Source organism: Siphateles boraxobius, unplaced genomic scaffold (genome assembly GCF_051911475.1).
Source record: "Siphateles boraxobius isolate OS27281-9 unplaced genomic scaffold, OSU_SipBor_1 37, whole genome shotgun sequence".
Lineage (NCBI taxonomy): Eukaryota > Metazoa > Chordata > Actinopteri > Cypriniformes > Leuciscidae > Siphateles > Siphateles boraxobius.
In genome coordinates, this window is record NW_027508997.1 from 4,368,555 (window position 1) to 4,386,144 (window position 17,590).

Sequence of the window (17,590 nt, forward strand, 5' to 3'; positions counted from 1 at the left end):
TTGTTAAATGCTGATTCATACTTAACGTTACAAACTGTTTTTAATCTCAACAGCGAACTTGGAATTAGTGTAAATTATTCTTTGATTAGAGCTTTTAGATTTATCTACATGCTTGGTTATCTACAGGCATGCTAAACATGGTTCTGTGTTTGATTTGGCAGCCGATGTTTAGTGTTCGTTTTGGGTTAATAGTTCTGTCGACAGATATTTGTCTACAATCGTTCTAAAAATACAAAACTAACGGTGGCATACAGTCAGAAACGATCTATAGATCCGCAGTCTTTACTCAAAAAAATCCCTTTGAGGACTGTAGTATAATTTGTTAGAACGATTATATGAAATTCTTGTTTATGAAGCTTATTTTTTTGTAATTCTATAATAATTAGTACAATTGAATAACAGCGTATCTAAAAAGTAATGAGAGAACAACAAAAAACAAACCTTTCTGAAACGTCGTTTAACAGCCGTTCTTGAACAGGTTCTGCTCGATCATCTTCACTAACGTTTCATTGTTTATAAGACAGGTGTTGTGCTGAATTTTGACCCCCGCCAAATTATTACCCCCCTAGCATTGGTAGGTTTAGGATTAGTTGTGGGGGAGAGGTTAGGATTAGGGGTGGGGTTAGGATTAGACAATCAGGTACTGACTTCAACGAAGGGGGTAATAATTTGGAAGGGGGTCGAAATTGGGCACAACACCGGTGACACACTGGCTGCGTGGCGTCAGCTGCGTGGCGTGTCCGTTTTTATTTCGGCTCCCATGTTAACAAGAGCTTGCAGACTGCCTGTGTGACATGCGAGTCTCAGGCACGGCTTGAGCCGCGCGTAAAACGCGTGCATGCTAGAAATAGAACCAACGCCTATTTTCCACGTGACACGCAAGCGTGTTGGAAGCATTTCCAGGCAAAATAGAATAGGAAAAGATGTTATATGTTATTTTGTAAACAAATACATATTAATAAATTACATTTTGATGGTTGAAAGTCTAGTTTTTGACATTAATTCAGATATAAATATAATTTAAAAATAAATAAATAAATAATTATAAAATTACAAATATTGCACCTGTCAATACAGAACGAAATATTCTGTAGTCTATTTTGCTGTCAAAACTCCTGACAGTGTCTTTATCAGTAGGCTTTATATTTACTTTAACATAAAGTAGGCTAAATAGGGCTTTCACAACTCTGTCCCATATATCGAACAAAGGTGATCCGTGTCAGCAGCGCCGCGTCAGACACGTTTCTGGTGTGCAAAGACACAGAAAACGCGACGCAGCTGAACGCAACAGAAACGCCACGCTCATGCCATGCAGCCAGTGTGTCACCGGCCTAATACACCAACGCACAAACTAGGCTACCGGTTAAGGTACGGGGCATGACGTTTCCGGAGAACGTGCACTAGTCGGTCAGCGAATCACAACACACTGGGCCAGCTAACCAATCTGAACCCATTGCGTAGTTTTGAGGGACTGGCTTCATAGAACCAGGAAACCATCAGACCGTTTTTACAAGGAGGGGAAGAGCAGTGTAGAATAAAGGTAAAATATATGAAAAATAATGCAAAAAAATGCGTTTTACCACCCCTTTAAATATTAGATTTAGGTGTAGGGATAGGTTTAGGTCAGGGTTCCTCAAAACCAGCCCTGGAGGGCCACGTCCTGCAGAGTTTAGTTCAGACCTTAATCAAACTCATCCACCTATAATTTTCTAGTAACTCTGAAGACCTTGATCTGCTTGTTCAGGTGTTTTTTGTATTGTTACACGACACCGTTTTCAACTGAAAACGGAAAACTTTTTATGCATTTTGGCCATTCATTAACACAACAACTGTGTTTTGGAGGCCTGAAAAAGCAAGCTTTTGAAAACGGGTTTCAAACTGCGAGGTTTTGGAAACGATGCCTATACCTTCTCCGTGTAACCAACAAAAACATGAATTTGTGAAAACAGTGACGTCATGCGCATGCGTATTGCGTGTTCGTGCATGCGTATTGCATGTTCATTCAAGCGTATTACTTGTTTGTGGGGTGTTTCTTGACAAAGTGACATCACCAACTACTGGCCTGTCTTGCATAATACAGCCTTTTTAGTAATTTCCGCAGATCTGTGTGAACAGGGATCGTGTGGACAGCGTTGTCGTCTGTTTTTAGTACACCATTGCCGTGTAAATATATCCTAAATCTCTCTACTCTCTTGCACTTTATAAAACACCATGTTCCACACAGATTCAGAGCAGAGCACAGGAGGAAACTGGATGGCGGATTACTTCATCTTTTGCAAGAGGAGATGAAACATTTTGAAAATTTAGAGAGGAAGGTGAAACTGCAGACTGCATCAAAACATCAAAAAGAGTCCCTGAAAAGCACAGAGGTAATGAAAAAGTTCAATATCTTTCCTTGAATTTTCCACGACAACTGCGTTTTGGGGGCCTGAATATGCAAGCTTTTGAAAACGATGCCTTTACCTTCTCCATTTAAACAACAAAAACATGAATTTGTGAAAATGGTGACATCATGCGCATGCATTTTCACACATACGTATTACATGTTTGCGGGGTTTTTCTTGACAAAGTGACATCGCCAAATACTGGCCTGGCATGCATAATACAGCGTTTTTAGTCAATTTCGCAGATGAAGGGGAATCGTGTTGAGAGCGCTGTCATCTGTTTTTAGTACATCATTGTCGTGTAAAAATATCCTAAATCTCTCTACTCTCTTGCACTTACTCAAAACACCTTACTTGCATTTTTTAAATATTCTGTTTCCAGTAGCAAGCGACAACAGGATTTATCTCTGCTGTTTTTCTCTGAACAGTGGCACAATCACACGCCTTATTATCTAGCATCCAGTGGATTTTAACCAAATGGATAACGTCAGGTTGTGTCATATGTGACCGGAGTGATGATATCAGATAATTATTCAAAGCTTAATAAGTGGCTTACTGGCTTAAACCCCATCAGTGTGCTATATTACATGACCTCAAGATCAGAGCGGGAACCAAACTCTGCCAGTGCTGGAACATCCTCACAGACTGTTTAGAGATTAGAGCGGGATAAACCGGACTTGATGTGTACTGATGAAAGCCTGCTGATCCTCACACACTCCGTGCTGCACAGCAGTACTTTCATTCCTTCATTTCACATTCAAGCTCAAGAATAAATTATCATAACGTTTGCGCATAAACACGTTGTCCATTTGGGACGCTGTAATTTATGGAGCGAAGTGTCACGCCATTGACCGCCTCCTTCCATAATGCTGTCAGATCTGTATTCAGTCGTCTGAATAAGATAAAGTTATTACTATCACATTTGTATGTTATTTGCTATGATATGATTGTCAGTTTATTATAGATAAACATGGATTTCTGTCATGCATCTGCGGTGGAAAGGAAATATTAGTAAAACGTCAGAATGTCATTCAATATTAAACAGTTTCCTTAATCCTGAATTCAGCTGTAAAGTAAAGCTATTTCAGACAAACCCGCCCTTAAACACCACATCAAAAACAAACTGTGATTGGTGTTTTTTATGTCAATCAGACATTTTTTAGGCGGTACTGATCAGAATAAGCTGAAAACTGAATTGGATTTAATGCTGATAGTGAAAGTTTGGGCTCGTGAGAAGGAACACATGACCTCAGGGTACATGCAGTTTTGAACACACACATTCACACACACAAACAGGCTCTCTGCAGGCTCAAAGAGGAAGAGCATTCTAAGAAAGTAAACCTCCCTCACACTTTGAAGATAAATCCTGCAAATTTAATACAGACAGCTGACTTTCCCAGATTTTTAGCATTAGTTGTAGTTTCGGTCAAAGCGTCTCTCCATATTACACACAGATTCAGAGCAGAGCACAGGAGGAAACTGGATGGCAGATGACTTCATCTTTTGCAGGAGGAGATGAAACGTCTTGAAAATGAGGAAGATGAAACTGCAGACTGCATCAAAACATCAAAAAGAGTCCCTAAAAAGCAAAGAGGTAGTAAACAATTTTGTGTAAAACAGAGCACAGATGGTGTCACTATCTTATTATGTGATTTTGCTGATTGTAATTGAAGAAAATTCAAATAGCGGCTAGGTTTCAGCAACTGCTTTTTCTTCTATCAAAATGTTAATGGATGGATAGTGTGCAAAAGGAGGAACTCAGGACGTGTTCTTGTTTTTGAACGCATAAACGCTTCGGATGCAAAATTAAAGCATAATGCGTGAATTTAAATTGGGTCATGCAAAGGTTTCCTATTGAACTTCCGGCAGTATCCAGTCAAGCAACTTAAAACAATTTATGAAACCATGTTTGCACCATAGCACCATTCGTACAAAATATGAGGTGTTTGATGTGTGCCTTATAGAAAATATATAGTTAACATAATATAATAATGTATCCTTGCATAATTAAAGTATTAATATGTTTTAAACAAATCTTTCTGACACCAAACTTTTGAATGATGTACATCTTACATAATATATTTTTTTGATTTATGTACTTTCAGTTATATTTGAAAGTTTATAAAACACTGATATGTTAAGCATTATGCTTAGACTAGGCCCACACCAAATCTGCACCTACAGTATTTCATTAAAATAATCAGCGCCACCGCTCCCACCACGTGCTGTGCGTAGGGCACAAAGTGCTGAGGGGGCACCAAAAATAGCTTAATGAAAAATCAATCATCATACCATAGTCATAATAATTATAATGCTGATATTATTTCAGTATAGAAATATTATTAGGCACTTTTTTAGGGATGTATATAACAAAACAGGTGGAACAAGTGTATTTAATTGCTCTTCAAAGTAGCTATCGATGGTGCTGCCGCCGAATCAGTGGTCCGTTGGATTGCGAGTTAAAAAGTTAAAGTTAAACTGGGAAAAATAAACATTTTTTTCTCGGGTCATAAAGGAATAATGCTTAGGGCACCAAAATGGCCTACTCTAAGGCCTACTCTAAGGTCTGTTAAAAAACATTTTACAATGTTAAATAATATTCTGGTTAATAGCCTCATTTTCACAACTGCAGAAGAACGAGAATGTTCATCTTTTTGTTATAAACAGAAAGGCAATAAAATAATATCTGATTCTAGAAAATTGCCCAATACATGGCACTGCTAAATCAATTCACAGCTCCACAGTCATTCGGTCTCCAACACTAGCAGGGACAGCGGGGAGGGCACTGAGCACTGAGACGAAAGTGCAAAAATCAAGATCATTGATTTTTCATCATACACTGGAACAAAATATCTTTTCTTGAATTTCCTGCTCCCTCGCTTAATAAAACTTAAGGTTACTGCCACAATCAGAGAAAAATGACATTTGCAGAACAATAACAAAATAAAAACACAGCATATGCTGCAAGCAGTAATGTGGTTAATGCCTACTTCCTTAAACCTAAGTTAATAGCCTACTAAGTGGTTATTTGCACTTGTATTTGCTTCCTGTGGAACACAAAAAGCCAAAGCTGTTCTTTTTCAAAGCACATTCATAATGATAGAAACATAGTAAGAATTATATGTGGAACAGAATTAGGAGTGGGCAATATATAGGTAGACACGATAGGCCCTAACTGGTAGAAATTTTTCAGCCGGTAGAGATTTTGGACTATCGGCTCTATTGCTGTTAAGGCCTCATTATGCTTCTGCGTCAACTCCACGGCGTAGCTACGCCGTCACTCCTACGGCGTTGTGGCCGTTTTATGGTTCTGCGTCAAGCCTGTTTTATGCTTCTGCGTTGAATCGACGGCGTACCCCAGCAGACCCCTCTGCATCGCCGCGAACCCCTCCGCCGTAGCTCGACGTGCACCTCCAAAAAATTGTAACTACGCGTCAAGGCGACGCAGACCACAAGGGCTGTGATTGGTCAGATGTATGGAACGCCAAAAGGGTCAAATTTCGCCACTAACCAAACGCGTTTCATTCTCAAAACGCCGCTTTTTACGGCGTTTAAGACGAAAAGACGCCGCAAAGTACGGCGTTCTGTGATACAAACGACGCAAATTACGCCGTTTACAAAGCAAAAGCGCCGTCATTTTTTTTATCCAGCCAATGACGCCGTTTCTGACGCCGCAGGCCATCCATAGTGCGCCGTCATTTGCGGCGCTTCTGTCTGACAAAGACGGTGTAAAAAGCGGCGTTTTGTATAATATTATAATCAGCCCCACCCTTTTCTTCAAAGTTCAGCCCATCTAATGAAGTAGATGGAAAGACATATGTAGTAGATTGTCGATCTGAATGGCGATCGTCTTAAGGCTTCTGTTTTTCTAATGTTGTTAGGACTGGTGTTTGGACTGTTATCGTGTCATATTTTTATTTCTTCGTTGGGCACGTGTATCCCCCTTTTTCCTTTATCATATGTGGGTATATACAGTATGATTTTAGCCTTTGTTTACGTTCATGTCTGTGAAATACATTAGATCACCAAACTATCTTATTACCTTCAGCAGGGCATTGGTCTGCGTGCATGGAGAGCAGTGTCGTTTTGCTCTTAGTGACAGGGGTTCGACTCCAAGGTCCGACCGTATTTTTATCTCCGCTTCGTTTCTTTTGTATTGGTCTGTTGGTGTATGTCTTTTAAATTTCGGAAGACTATCCGATAGCTGACAACTGACTGAGTAGCAGGGTGTAGGCCACTTATTACGGAAATGACAGCAGCAACTGTTTTAAGTCCGCGTACAGTACTGCTGTGGGTCCCTTTATTGCTGCTGATTATAATGATTTTGATGGGCCTAGGTAGATTTTTTTTTGTTACACTAAATTATTCATTTTCTGTAGAATCAGAATCAGAATTTCTCGCGTTATTTTTAGGAGACCATTGTGGAAAAAGGGGGCTAAAGATGGAAAATGTAATGGTAATTTTTTTGCCAAGACTTTATTCGGTAATTTTACAGAATTTTCCGTTAACCCTAAAACACAACACAATACAATGCCTCAGTAAAAACACACAGGAAAACTGTAAATATATTCTCGTATTATAATCGTATAATACATACCCTATTTTTATGGACTGTAAATAATAAAGAGTTGTGAGATGCCTGTATTTCCATAATGGCTAATGTTTTATTAGGTTTTCTTTTAAATGTTTTTTTTGTTGTATTTTTTCTAAAATAAAATCTTGAATTGAATTGTTTCAGTCAAACTTGGACTCAGCACATTTGGAATTGCCTGGAGTAGACCTTATAAAAAGTGTTTTTTTTGTTTGTTTGTTTTTTAATAGGCTATATATATCTTGAAGCAGCGGGATCTGCAGACATCTCGTTCAAGCCATAAAAAATAGTTAAAAAGCTTATGTGGATGTTTCTGCGGCGTTTTGAGAATGAAACGCGTTTGGTTAGTGGCGAAATTTGACCCTTTTGGCGTTCCATACAGTTGCACCGCGATGCAACTCAACCTGACGCAGAACCATAAAACAGCCACGACGCCGTAGGAGTGACGGTGTAGCTACACCGTGGAGTTATAGGGTAAACTCCAGGAAATAAGGGTAAAATTACTGACGATTCATTTCAGGCAATTCAGAATTGGTTCTTTCTTCGATCTATTAAACATTGCAGACCTTTTACATTCTCAGCTATATTACACGCTACATGAAAGGTAATATCCAAAAAAGCATAAAATAGGGACACTTTAAAGGAGCCGCTCCTTCAAAATGGATCATTTCAGAAAGAAGGTTAGGATGAAAGTTAAAAATAGTAATTTATCTGCATGCATATAGCCTATATTTGGATTTTTTTGTACAGAAAACTTTATTAACACTATAAGTGAACCTCAATGAACATAATAAAAAAATCTGTCACGACCTCTTGACAGATTGACATGAAAAATGTAAACACTGTTGAGAAGCTGGCTAGATTTGCTTGGAAAATACCTATAATACAAGGAAAGACAATCTGAATCCAACCAGAATCCAAGTCCAGAGCATGGACAATGACATCATTTTTTTGCATAACTGTTTTATAGATTAAATTAACTAATAATTTATGATCTTTACAACAGAACTGAATCAACACTGAACTGAGTTCAGCTGAACAACAGCCAAAATGCATAATTTGCCTGTTATCACTGTAAAGCTGCTTTGAAACAAACTTTGTTAAATAAAGCGCTATATATAAATAAAGGTGACTTGACTTAACTAGGTGTCTCTTTTTATATGAAATATGACGAATAAAAACTGCTCCAAACTGTGAAATAAATAACCACTTATTGCTTGGTGGTGTACATACTAATCAGGAATGGGCTATCATTATAAGCACACAGGTGATGATGACTGAACAGTACTGCAATTCATCATTCATAAGTGGATTATAATAGTTTTTGCTTTGAGTGGCCCAAAGAGCTGTACTCTCCATCTCTATTAAAACTCGTTTTCTGTTGCAAAATGCTCTAATTCAGAACTGAAGTGCAAAAAAAGCACAAAAAAACGTAATGGAAAGTCTAATTCAGCACTTTGTTTATGATTATGTTAATAAATTAAAATAATGTGATAATAAATACCAGTTTTTCAACATCAAGCAAAATAACAGACAGTATTTGTACAGCTAAAATAATCTAATTGAAATAAATGAAGCTTCTAATTAAACTCGCAACTGCTCTTACATCAAAAATGGTGAAAAAGGTGGATAGCAGTGTTGTGGAAGAAAATGTATAATGCAGTATGAAGGTCCTAATAACAAGGTGATCATTTATTTCAGCAAGTCTGAATTTAAACGAAGCAGTGCGGCTCCAAAATCTCTCTCACACACAATGTCTTGCAGACGAAGAAATTCTGCGGCAATGTTCGTCTGTTTCATGTTTAAATATGTACGAACCTGATATGACTTTAATTTGGTTCAAAAGTTGTCTCTTAAAATTGTCTGTGGTCCAAACTTCACAAGTAAGGGACCTATGAGGTGACATTTTCAACAAATCATTTTGTGGCTTTTAGTTCATATCTATTAGTTATTAAAGGGATAGTTCACCCAATAATGAAAATTCTGTCATCATTTACTCACCCTCAAGATGTTCCATCCAAACCTGTATGTATTTCCTTCTTCTGCTGAACACAACAGAACATATTTTGATTAAAAGAAAACAATTGTTGGACACCATTTACTTCCATAGTATTTATTTTCCATTCTGGAAGTCAATGGGGTTCATCAACTGTTTGGTTACCCACATTCTTCAAAATATCTTCTTTTGTGTTCATCAAAATAAATGTATACAGATTTTGTAAATGATGTAAATGATGACAGCATTTTCATTTTTGGGTGAACTATCCCTTTAAGTTACCTATATTTCTTTGTAATTCCTCAAAATGCAGCATTTGATTGATAAAAAAAAAAACAGTAAACATTTTTTCTATTTTTATATAATTTTACAATTAATTTTTTACCTGTGATGGTACAGTTTTAACAGCCCCTATTCACCAAAGCTAAGAAAATATTATAAATGTTTTTATTTTTGTATTTTTTAGTATGAGTTGTTAGTAGGGTTGTCACGGTAGATCAGAACAAAAGATCAGAAGTGTACCTACTTATGTACCAGACTCGATGCCAGAAGCACACGATGCAATATTTTCAACAAGATAATTGCTGCCAAGACCGGCAACACGATAAATCTGATAAGGCACTTAAAAGCGCACAGAATACACTTGAGAGCAGAAATGTATCCGTCTTCGACTGCAAGAAATGGAGCGCGTCACAAATTAACCAAACTCAGCGTATAGGATACTTGCCTCACAGACATGAGAAATAGGCCTATAAACGGCCAAAATATGTCAACTTTTAAACGAAACAATTAGAAATAAATAGTTTATGTAATCCATTTAGGCGCACACATGTTCACTACTGCAGGAATGATGAATTAGCATCGCCATATTCATCTTTGCAGCCAACACGCTCAGAAAACACTTGTTTATTAATAAACAATTAAAATATCTCCTTGCTATTTTTCCCGACACATCCATAATAATTTGGCTACTTTTGCCAGTGCTCTGCGGCAAGCTTTATGTATGCCGAGTGTGAGGCATATATCCTGCCCCCCAGTAATATTTAATTCAATTCACATTTATTATTTGTATAGCATTTTTCACAATACATATCGTTTCAAAGCAGCTTTACAGAAAATGCATGTGTCTAAATTACAATTTAGAGTGATCTGTTATCAGAGGTGACTGTGTGTAATGCATTTCAATAAATTTTCATTCAGTTTCATTGTTAAGCAATGCGCATTAAGTTAAGGCAGAAACAATGAGCTCATTGAAGTAAACAATAAATGTTGTTAAATGATTAGGAAACGTAGAAAACTTTAGCATTGGTGCTTTTTTGCAGACTCAAAATATGAATGTAAAAAAGTCAACAAACTGAAAAAAGTTTTTTTTTAGGTAATGTAATATTGTTAAAAAGGATTTCATAAAATTGGGATCTTATATTACCGGCCACTGGGGGTGAGTACATTAGAGGACACTGGCTCCACTCGGAGATTGTAGAATCTCGTGAATGTGTTGGGTGTCGCCCAGCCTGCAGCTCTGCTGATGTCTGTTAGCGAGGCACCATGCGCTAGAGCCCAAGAGAAAGCCACACTCCGAGTGGAGTCGGCCCTCACACCAAGGGGGCATGGTCGACCTTGCTGCTGGTATGCCAAAGCAATGGCGTCCACTATCCAGTGAGACAGCCTTTGCTTGTTGAGAGCCTTTCCCTTCAGCTTCCCACCATAACAGCCAAAGAGCTGGTCTGAGGACCTGAAACACTGCGTTCTGTCTACGTAAGCACGGAGGGTACGTACTGGACAGAGCATTGTCAAGGCTGGGTCTGCCTCCTCCAGGGAGTGCTGTGCCTGGAACAACATGCCTGGAAACTCGTTCAAAGGGTACTCGGGCCCGTAGAAAGGAGAGGTTCGGCGACTTTCGTGAAGACGCGAGGGGACCGGGCTAACCCGAATGGGAGAACCGTGTACTGGTATGCCTGCGCCTCGAAAGCAAACCAAAGAAACGGTCTGTGTCGAGGAAGAATAGAGACATAAGAGTACGCGTCCTTCAGGTCGTTCGGTGCAAACCAATCCAACGAACGAACACATTCGAAAATGCGTTAAGCTGTCAACATCTTGAACGGAAGCCTGTGAAGGGTTCGGTACAAGACGCGCAGGTCCAGGATTTGCCGTATCCCACCGCTCTTCTTGGGTACAATGAAGTAGGGACTGAAGAAGCCAGACTTCATTTCGGCTCGAGGGACAGTCTCGATCGTACCCTTCGTCTGTAGGGTAATGACCTCCGCACACATGATAGGGGCATTGCCACCCACCACGGTATAGCTGATTCCCCGGAACGGGGAGGAGACCATGCAAATTGTTTTGCATAGCCAAGCCTGAAGGTTCTCGTGAGCCAGCAAGACAGATTGGAAAGCTCCAAAAACTGAACCAGCGGGGTCATGTGAACCACAGACGTACCCACGATGGGGCAGCGAGGCGGAATGACCAGCCAAGACGTGGGAGGTGGAGCGTGCCTGTGTGGAGGCAAGGTCATATGCCGCATCCTGGCAGAGGAGGCCAGGGAAGTACCAGCGTTCCACGGGGGCCTACTCTGTCAGGGGTCTGGCGACAGAGGGGGACGAGAGTGGCAAGGCTCATAAGCGGCGCACACTGCCATCTGCATCCTCTGGGGGCTCAGAGATGAGAATGTCAGTTCTTTGGATGAGAATGTCAGTTCTCCTCCCCCCCCCGGAGGAAGGAGTGGCCCTGCAACCACTTCCTGAAAACAACTGTAACCCATCTCTGAGCTGCCCGTAACTTCATTCATATTTTATATTTCTACATTCTTAATCAAACATTTGCCCAAGAGTTCTAAATAAAAGGAGAAAAAATAATCACATATGAATGAGAACATTTTTGAGTATATACTTAATATATACTCAATATATATTAACTATTATTTTAGTTGATATACTAAAATAAAGTATTTTCCAGGTGGTAAATATATATAAATACATAAATTAAGTGCAATCTTCTAAACTTCTGTAATATCCGTCCTTTTCTTTTGCCCTTGTTGGAAAGAGAGTTTGTTCATATTTAACGATGTTCAGGCAAAAAAAAAAATTGTTAGAGAAACTGCATCTGACTGACCATCTGACTGTATTTTTTCAGCAGCATGCTGTTGATCTGAATGAGGCATCTCGGATTAATCCCTTCTGCCTCCTTAAAGAATATGGCTTACATGCTTCTGTTTCTAGGATTTTGCAATAGTAGATGTAGTGAATAATGAATAAATGAATAAAAAGTACAAAGGGGTTCCTAAGAAAACATGGTTGCTCCCAGTTAAACCCACCTCTACTTTTGGGTACCTTTAACTTCCTATCACAATCCAAGTGAAATACAGATATTTTGCATTTTAATTGGATTTTTTTTGTACAAGCTTTAGACTGTTTGACCATAAAAAATTCAAATTGAGAGAACTGTCAAGTACATTGTATTGTGGGATGCAGTTCTGAACATACTTTCATGCACACAGAAAATTAGCATACTGCACACAGTACATTTATTATATACTGAAGATAATGTAGAGGTAGGCTAGTATGTTAGTATCCTATTCCAAACGCAGGCCATGAAGCTGAGGGAGAAGTGGCATGAGACAGCAAACCCTGGCATCATGTGTCCAGATTAGTCAAACAAGGTAAATGATCTCCCATCTCTAAATAGCACCACTGACTGATGGCGTGTCTTGGCTATATTATTGAGATCACAAGTGTATGATGCTGTTTTACAACCCCACATCACAGCACATCCATTTGAAGATCATAACAAGTCATTGTGAATGCATGGCTCTTGACCATCTTAAAAATGTATGTATGAGCAATATGATACTGATGTGTCCCGTAGCAAACTCCACTAATCACTTTGAGAAAAACTGAATTCCCTAGAGAGGACAAATAAGTGGAATTCTAAAAAAAATTCTATTGGCGTCTATTAGTATTAAATTAGATTAGTATTAGATTAGATGTTATAATGGACTTTCCTACAGTCTTAGAATAAACCATTAAGTGTCTTGGCTAATGCTGGAGCTCTGTCAAGCGCGTAAAGCACATTTGAGCACAAAGGCGGATGTGAATAGTCTTAAAGGCATGCAAATGAATACACAGACTGTCAAAACAAAGATGGCCCAATTTACTAGCATTCACTCTATTAGAATTTTCCAATGTAGTGGTGATTTAGACAAATGTGTTTTTGTAATTAAATGGCTTTCTGAGGTCGAACCAATTTCAAGAATCTAATTACTTTCTACTGTAAAACTAGCTACAGCAGCCTCTATTTTTCTGTCAGAAACACATTCCAAGATATAATACCGAAAATGGTCCAATACTTAATCAACAACTTTATTTTAATCCCATAGTGTTAATGGCCTATGCTGTAGCAATTTTGTTACACATTTGGCTATGTCTGTTTAAATTGCAGACAGCAGTGCAATACACATTAGCATAAAATTCAACACTTTGCAAGCACTACAAAAGGATGAGGACTCACGCTAGAATTGATACAAAAAAATGAGGCCATCATTCCTTTAGTATCAGTGTATAAGAGCTGAGGAAGCATACGAGGGGACATTCAGATATGGCAATGGGAGTTTCGTTTCTGACACCAATAACCTAAGTGGTAAGTTGTGGACCAATAAGAACAAACTGGGCTATCTGACCAATCAGAGCAGAGTAGGCTGGTGAAAAGGGGGGTTTAGAGAGACTGAATCTTCGAACAAACCGCTTTTAAACGTCTTTGAGAAATTAGGTGATGATTAATGTATATTATGAGAAAATTTGTTTTTTGAGAGTGTTTGTGTACTAAAAAAAAAGTGTTTGACCTTTGATGCATGCAAATCTATTGTAGGGGCACTTTAATATTGTACAATATAGAATAAACAAGTTCATAAACAACTTCCCCATGCATGTACAGCATCACTTAACATATTTATTTACAGCTTCGGATACGAAAAGACTTCACACTCACTGCAACCAGAAAACAGGGCACACAGATAACATGAAAACTATAAACACATGACATTTCACAACATGGAAGTCCCAGCCAAATCTTGATACAGTGCACAGCCACAAAGGTAATTCTTAATGAACAACATTGGTGAAATGGTTTCCTTCTCAACAAAATTCACTGTAAGGGAGGCAACTCCACAAATCCTGAAGCACACCCCTCCATATGAAGTTCTTGAAACCTCATGCAACTTCAAAAAACAAACAAACAGGATCATAAATTGCAAACTTGGAGAGGTCGAAACTTGGAAAGAACAACGCCATCTATTTTTTTATCTATTGTGACATTCTGTTGTTAAGAGAACAGTGATGCCTTCAAAGTGATAAGAAGGTGTATAAAAAGTCAGGCTGTTCAGCAAGCTGTGACAAAAATAATGGTACAAATACAGAAATATTATTTCAATCAAAGAGATAAGACCAGGCCTATTTCTATATTTATAAGTAACTATTCTTAACAAGTGCTTGTTTAAGATTTTTTTTTTTTGATGAATCTGTTGTTGTGATTTTTTTTTTATTGTAACATGCACTTTAAATGTTTTATTATTTACGTTTCTTGTTTCATGAATTGTTTTGCGTTTCATGCTATAATTATTTTAGTGTTTTAATTTAGCGAAAAGTCTATAATAAGCAGGATATAGTGTGACAACAACATCTTCAATAATTGTATCACTGGGCAGCTTTGTTGTCAAGACTTTGAGGTATGTCTTTACAGAAATTGACTTTCAAAAATAAACATGCTGAGAGAAATTTTCACTGGAGTAAATAGAGTTACAACTAGCCCGAACTCTCCTATAAGTGTTTTACAGTTGATACAAACATAGAGACAAAATTATTCGCTTACCGTGGCTATCAACATCTCAACAAAACTGGCAGTTCAAAGCATTCTTCGAATGTGAAAGACTAGGCGCGCATGAATGCCCCTGACTGACACCACAGTCACTGACTGATCCACCCTTCAAACCTACTAATGCGTAAGATACTAATGCTTGCAAAAGCTAAACAAAATGTTTACAGTAGCCTACGCACGTAGCGCTGTAATCCATACTGCATTGAGACGATACATCAACAGACCAACAGCAATCCAAGCGCACTGGGCACACTGGGTAGCAGGAGCGGCATCCGACTGGAATGAATCGTTCTTTGGAGTCGAATCTTTTCAATCAATCGAATCGGTTCTCTAAAAGATTTGAACATTTTATTCATGAATCGGAATGATTCAGTCCGAGAGTGGTTCTCCAGTAAAAAACTCACAGGCTGCGTCTGAAATCACATACTCGAGTAGGTAGCCTACTTATTTAAAATAATTACTTCACATCCGCTAAAATAGTTTTAGGCTATGTTCTATATAGCCTGTGAGTGTGTTTAGTATGAATGTAACCTGAACTTACTACACCATGCTTTCATTATCATGTGGCCTACAGCGTCAGTTGCGACGCTTCAATTGCATTCACATTCACATGGCATTCAGATGGCTATTGAAGTGTCCATCGTATGCGCACTTAAGAATCTCAATTATAGTAGTAGGTCATCTGGCTACTTTTTGCCAACTAATTTATGAGTAGCCTACTGTGAATTCACATACTTATTTTGTCACTTCGGCTGCATCCGAAATTACATACTATAGTAGGCGAAAAATAGTATACAAAAGATGTACGAATTAGCAGTAGGCTACTCATAAATGAGTAGGCAAAAACTACCAGGACCAACTTCTTCTGGCGAGATTCTCAAGTGTGCATAGGATTTGTGCATGCAACTGACGCTAAAGGTCACATGACAATGACAACATGGCGAATTTAGTATGTCCGGATTACATTCATACTAGTAGCCTATTACACACATTCATACTATAGCTAGGCCTATAGAAAATATTTTTTAGCAACCGTGAAGTATTTAGATACCTATTCAAAATAAGTAGGCTACCTACTCAAGAGAGTAGGCCTATATATGTGATTGATTTCAGACGCAGCCATACTGTTTTTCGACAACTAGCTATGGAAGTAGGCCTATGAGATTTCGAATGCAGCCACAGTCTAATTGAACCGAAAACCACCTCTTTCTAACATTTCTGGCTAAATTACTGTAGGTAATGAAACATAGGCTACTGGAAAGTTTTATGTTTATGCAGCATTTTAAGTAAAAACACATATGAAGCTGTTTCACCTGAGTCATTTAAGCTAAATTTTCATTATTATTAAATGCAAATTATATAATTAATTAAAAGCTGAATCATGTTTGCAAAAGAACCGAACTGGAACACATGAAATCAAAATCGACCAGTAAAAAAACAAAAAAATAGGTGCCTGCCTACCACTCTGAGTGTTAAAGGGGTCGCGTGATGACGAAATAGAATCATTTTTTAACTGATTCTTTGAAAAGAGCTGTTCAAAAGAATCGATTTTCGAAAATGAGTCCTTCAATCATTAATAATAGTTATGCATACAACAGACCAAATGCAATAAACGCGCTAGTTTTTGCTGGAGTCTGAGGTTACATCTCAGTCTTCTCTTTTGTTCACTGGTAATAGTTCAGTCGTAGGCTACATAGTTTCTCTGATGGCGCGATATGGAGGATGACAGCTGCATGCAGACCACCACGGTTATTTTCTTACCTCATTTTCAGGACAGTTTAATTTGTACGAAGTGCAACATGCTCGCTAAAACAAATACTTTTGCATTTTCTTGGTCTGTTCATTATTAATACTGTCAAGGCAGAGACAGCACGCATTACGAGAACGTTCAGCACTGTATTTAGGCACTGGAATAACGAAGGGACTTGAGCTAATACAATAAACCAAGTCTTTATTAATGCAAGTCATGCGAATGATATATGTAAAATATATATTCAAGATAGCCTATATTTTTTAACTTGATATGCAAATCCCCCATAAAGATACAAATTATTTCTCGGCGTATTAAAGGACAACCGTGTGTGTTACAGTGACAGCGGTGCAGTGTTACCTCTAATGCAGGTTTACGTGATTCGCTCAAATATCTACTTACCTCGTCTTTCCCCGACTGTATAAAGCGATGTTTTTGTTTTCATTTCATAGTCCCCATCTGATAGTGTGCGTCACGTTCAAAGACTTCCGCGTTCGGGGTGGAAAAATAGGGCTGAGAAAAGAAAAAAATATCGGAGAGGGCATGCGCGTGCTATCATGTAGGCTACTCCAGCGCTAATGTCTCGAGTGTTCGAATAAATTATATACACAGCTGAGCCGGTAATGTGGGTTCATTAATTACCCTTATATTTAAATTCAAATATAAGAATGAACTTTTTTGTGTTAGAGGAGGTGATGATTCATTTGTTTTTCTCCTCTCGTTGTCTGAGGCTCATGTCTCTATACAGTGATTTCATTATTACAATGGTGCACTGAAGGGTGTGAGTTCACATTGTTTTTTGTTTTGTTTTTTATGAACAGGATTCAAAGATGCTCCTTTTTTCATCATTATCATTGCAGTAAAAGACTATAATAGTCTTGATTAAAGAGGGATGGGTGTGCTGTGCCCTGCTCCTCCTTGCATCTTCCGGAGAAACACAACAGATGATCTATGTGACATGATAGAGGAGAGAACGGCTAAAAGCTGTCCTGCTTTGAAAGGGT

The 17,590-nt window shown here is 38.4% G+C and overlaps 1 protein-coding gene across 5 annotated transcripts in view; it reads right to left on the bottom strand.

Annotated features, from left to right (window-relative positions):
- marchf8 (membrane-associated ring finger (C3HC4) 8) overlaps positions 1-17,243 on the bottom strand; it is a 111,843-nt gene extending 94,600 nt beyond the window's left edge. The window contains exons 1-2 of one of the 5 annotated variants that reach the window (XM_077197148.1): positions 17,229-17,243; positions 16,989-17,099 (exon numbers count right to left, since the gene is read on the bottom strand). The gene's annotated coding sequence lies outside the window, so the exon portion shown is untranslated. Of the gene's footprint in view, positions 1-8,976; positions 9,074-14,830; positions 15,125-16,988; positions 17,100-17,228 lie in introns of those variants that run through there. The other 4 variants (XM_077197155.1, XM_077197156.1, XM_077197150.1 and 1 more) reach the window with 4 other exon arrangements.
- Between the last annotated feature and the right edge of the window lie 347 nt (positions 17,244-17,590).